Source organism: Magnolia sinica, chromosome 15 (genome assembly GCF_029962835.1).
Source record: "Magnolia sinica isolate HGM2019 chromosome 15, MsV1, whole genome shotgun sequence".
NCBI classification, from domain to species: Eukaryota; Viridiplantae; Streptophyta; class Magnoliopsida; order Magnoliales; family Magnoliaceae; genus Magnolia; species Magnolia sinica.
Genome location: NC_080587.1, coordinates 67,124,761 through 67,129,840, shown reverse-complemented (window position 1 = coordinate 67,129,840; position 5,080 = coordinate 67,124,761). Strand labels below are relative to the sequence as shown.

The following is a 5,080-nucleotide window of genomic DNA, read 5'->3' as shown; positions in this document are numbered from 1 at the left end:
ATTGGAGTTAGGTCCAGTAAAAGGTCTTTGATAGTTGTTTACGGCATTGGCTTGTTCATTCAACACTCCTCGAAAGGCGGGTATTGTAGGACAATTTTTAGTTGTATGAATGTTACAATCACAGATGCCGCAAACAATTTCATTAACCTCATCCTTCTTTCCTTCCATGGCCTCAACTTTCCTTATGAGCGTAGTCACTTTACACTTGAGATCATCCTCTTCTTTCAAGAGATATAATCCACTTTTCTCCTTTAATTGAGTCGGCCTAGACGTGGTGTTCGACTTTGGGTAATAGTCCCAAGATTGTGTTTTTTCAGCCAAACTGTCGAGGTAGTCCCATACCTCATCGACATCTTTATTAATGAACTCTCCATTACACATTGTCTCGACCATTTGGCGCATGGAAGATGTCAGTCCATCGTAGAAAAAATTTGTAATGCGCCACGTTTCAAATCCGTGTTGTGGGCATGAATTGACCAAATCTTTGAACCTTTCCCAACATTGGAAGAATGTTTCATCTTCCTTTTGGGCAAAGTTCATGATTGCTTTTCTGAGGGTAATCGTTTTATGATGTGGGAAGAATTTTTTTATGAATTCCCTCTGCATGTCGTTCCATGTGCCAATGGATCTAGGACGCAGTGAATGTAACCACGTCTTAGCTTTCTCTTTTAAGGAAAAAGGAAAGAGTTTCAGCCTAATTGTATCCTCAGATACATTAGGAAAACATAATGTAGCTATAATCTCATCGAACTCTTTCAAATGTAAATATGGACTCTCTGATTCAAGTCCATGGAATTTGGGAAGGAGTTGGATAACTCCTGGCTTGATGTCCATTTGTCCTGTGTTTTCAGGAAAAATCATGCATGAGGGCATACTCACTCCCGCCGGTTGTAGATAATCTCGTAAAGTACGAGGCGGGGGTGCCTGTTGCACCTCATTCTCATCTTGGGTATCCTCCACCCTGGGTGGAAGTAGAGGAGGTTGGTCTTCAGCCATAACTTCAATTAACTCAGGGGATTTCGAGTGGTGTCTAGTCCTGCGATGGATAGTCAACCCCTCAACCAATCCTCTTTCAGTCAAGAGACGTCGAGTGTTGTCACGGGCCCACTTGGGCGTGAAACACTCGCAGCCCTCAATCAAATTCAAAGCCTAATCCTAAGAAAGGAAAAGAAAATCTAAAAAGAAAGAGAGGGAGAGTTGGAAGGAAATTACCAAATTGAAGCCCCTTAAGGACCTGCAAAATAAAACAAAATAAGTTAGATTCTAAAAAGGAGAGGAACAATCCTTTAAAAGAAAGATAGAAGTGAACTAGCTTCTAAAAGAAGAGAGCCCTAAATGAAAGTGGAAATTTCTAAAATAAATTAGGAAAGACCTAAACTAGAAAGTAAATTACTAAAAGAGAACTGAAAAATAGAAAGTAGGGAAGGAGCTTACCGAATTAGAAATTTCTATCTTAAAGGCCTACAAAATAAGAAGGTTAGTTTCTAAACAAAAATTTAAAAAATAAATTAGGAAACAAATTAGATTTTAAAAGAGTTAAAATTAGAAAGTTACTAAAATAAAAATAGAAGGTTAATTTCTAAAAAGGGGAATAAATAACCAAGTTTCTAAAAACAAATAGAGGAAAATTTCTAAAAACTATTTCCTACAAATAGGAAAATACTAGAATTAGAAAAATTTAAACCCTAACTTTAAAAGTGGAAAAAAGTAGAGAAATTATGAAGGAATTACCAATTTAGGAACTTATGTCAGGATCCTACAAAATATGGAAACAAGTTAGTTTCTAAAAATAAAATAAAATAAAAACCTTTAGCGTAAAGTTAGTAAAATCCTAATCCTAACGTAATTCTAAAACTAATTAATTTCAGAAAAACGTAACCGTCAGTCCCCGGCAACGGCGCCAAAAACTTGTTCACACCCCAAGTGCAGGGTTGTGATGTAGTAATAAACTCGGTAAGACCGAGGTCGAATCCACAGGGACTGAAACCTGTATGTTATCTGAAAATAACCAGATCTAGAACTAGACTAAGATGTAATCTGACCCAAATAAAATTTAAGGAATAATTATGGAATAATTATCTAAAACTTAAGGAATTCAGAGGAAGGGAACTAGGGATTCAGAGGATCCACTTGTAGAGATCAGGGAGATCTTATGCCTGCTTCAAGAATTACGGAAATTGAACTGAACTTACTTGATTTAGTTTTCAAGAGATGAAAGGTATATGAATTAGAATGGATTCCATCATCAAACCATGCCCAGGAGACAGAGCAAACAACAGAATTAGACTAATTACCAACCAATCAACAATGCATGGAAGTTAGGAAGGATTCCGCCATCCGACCATGCCCAGGAGACTATGGTGAACAACAGTGCTTCCTGACGTCATGAACATCAAAAGGAAAAAGAAATACTCAAAATCATCGCAGATCCATTGTAATTTCAGTCACAACAAACCCTTAAAAATAACTGAAAGTATTCTTTTTAATTTGAACAAAAATCAATATCAGTCCATCTAAACAATAGGCACAAGCAAAGTTTCTCCCATCAGACTACAAGCTTCACCTCTTAGCCCTAGCTAAGAGGTTTAGCCACACATGGATGGCCTGAACCTAAAACAAATATAAAGGAAAAGAAAAACGGAACAAAAAGAAGAGGAAAGAAAAAAACACTTAAGGCTTTTTCTCCCACTCACGTTCCAGCCTTTTCACGTTCCAGCAGCCCCCTCACGTTCCAGCCTTAAAGCCTCCTCGTTTCCAGCTCCTCAGCTGCCTCCCCTAGCCGAAAAAACGATCCTCATTTTTTTTTTGCATGCTTCCTCCTTCCCTCTCTTCCTTTCTTATAGATGGTGGTCTCGTGCATGGAGAAGCGCTGGAGCCTCATACCGCAACCTCTGGTCCTGCGTATCTAGCCACTCCGTTTACAACACTGACTTTCTTTCGAGATCAGCGAGAAACCTGCGCAAAGGACCCGTGCGTAACCGTGTTTAACACCATAGCTGATCCGTTTCGAACATCTAATCCATTCGCACTTCTTGGTGATGGTCACTAGCCTCAGGGGAAGGATTTGGGCGGCTAGGATCGTCAGTCCGATCCTCACCCAGATTGCAGAACGGCCCGGAACTATCGGTTGCCCGCAACAGAGCCTGCGCACTTCTTGCGTTGTGCTGTCGGTGGAGCCCATGAAAGATGCTAGAGAGGAAATCCACTCCGTCAGTTGGATTCGCCTCGGAATTCCAGTTGGAGATGGACGGTTTTGGTTGTCCGTTGATGCGGCCCACGGAATTAAATCAGCTGCACCTGCTTTGAATGGTTTAAAACAATCTCCTTATGACCCCTGTAGCAGACACGTACGTATGTATGGCTGCCCACGGTCAACGTGGTTTTGATTTTTTCGATATCCTCCGCATGATGGATGGATTGGATCACTCGTCTGGATGATGAAAGTGGGCCGCTAATGAAGTAGCGGACGGATCGTGCGCGAAGGCGAACAGAGCTTCCGTCTCTGGAAAGGAAACCGACTGGAGTGTTTTGAAATTTTGTTCTGGTGCAGTGCACTGCAAGTGCACTTACTGCAATGCTCGTGTAGCACTCGTGTGGCCCCTCAATGATGGTTATGCAAAATCCAATCCGTCCTTCCCCTTTATTATCTCATTTAAATAGTTGATACCAAAATTGAGGCATATCCAGATATCGTGCGGGCCCCAAAATTAATGGTTTATGGGCTGATTTGAGCGTTGGGCCACTTCCAGAGGGGTCCAATGGCTGAAATTTGACATGTACGGTTATTTTCTGGTTCTCGAGCCATGAATAAACTTTTAAGCCGAACAGATGGTGGAAACCCAGTGATCCTGCATTCTGGCTGACTTTCAGGCCGCTTGAGCCTCAGTTTCTTGATTTTTGCAGATCCTTAGCGTGTAATTCCGTTGATCTTGGTCCCCCGGAGTCCGTCCCTTGCCTTGGTGCATTTTGAACGTTAAATTCGTGCTTTTAGCATCCCGATCTAGTCTCAGCTCGCAATTCCACCTTGTAACACAAACATGATTAAAATGGGCTATTCAACGGTACCATGTTTATAAATCCAGGCAATAATTGGGTCTGATATGTAATATTAGACCCTCAACAAACTCGGGACTTGGTGTATGGAAGTCGAGTGCCGAATTCGGGGCATCACGGAAGCTGTCTGTCCCTGGGTTTGGGGCGTGACAGGTAGTGATGTTTATCTCTCACTCTAACTGGGGATTATAGGGCCAAGTGGTTCTAAATTTACCTGATTGGGAACTAGCGAGCTAGGTTGGTAAGTTTTGTCAACTGCATGATGACGAACAATAACTCTAGTCAAATCTTCATCTATAAATATTCTCTCATTTCCAATAGTTCCTCCAAATGTGATACCCACTGGCTTTGGATATGCTTCATATCTCCCCGTAGGATGCAAGTGGCTATATACAAAATTCTTATCCTTCCTTGTACAGTGACAAAATAGATTCTCAGTTGAGTTACAGAATGGCAGTACAGGTAGAAAGAATTTGTTCTACGTACCAGAAGGTGGAAATACGTGGAAAATTGGGCTTATAGCATATACATATGCAGAGCTTCCATAGTAACCTTCAATGTTAGACCAGAATATGTTTAATCCCTTCCCATGAAGAGAAGACCTAAAAACAATTAAAAAAATAAAAAATAAAAAATCAGTCAAGTATACGTTCAAAAATAGAACTCAATCAAGCATGATAATCACAGAATGGTTATAGATTCAATAAAGAACTAATGATTAATGATTAATCTAATATGCCAGCAAAGACTAAACAATCGTTATGGCTAAATCCATTAAACTAATTTTATTTAACCATCCATCTTGAACCTCTTATTCAATGGCAAGGATTTTCAAATCGACCTAATTTTTTTATACGGACACCTCTATGGTGGGCCCATGTGATGAGTAGCTAGCATCTTGCAAAAAATAAGGGGAGAGAAGATCAAAACCACGGGAACCCTCTTCAGTAAGGATTTATTTGGGAGATGGCAAAGGACTGAAATGCAATTCAGGGCAGGCCTGCAAGTACCACACCCAAACTCCATA

General features: G+C 40.5%; 1 non-coding gene across 1 annotated transcript; it reads left to right on the top strand.

Annotated features, from left to right (window-relative positions):
• Positions 1-451: 451 nt before the first annotated feature.
• On the top strand, positions 452-558 carry LOC131228448 (small nucleolar RNA R71). The gene has a single exon (XR_009162951.1). It is a non-coding gene; the product is annotated as a small nucleolar RNA R71 (small nucleolar RNA).
• Positions 559-5,080: the final 4,522 nt, after the last annotated feature.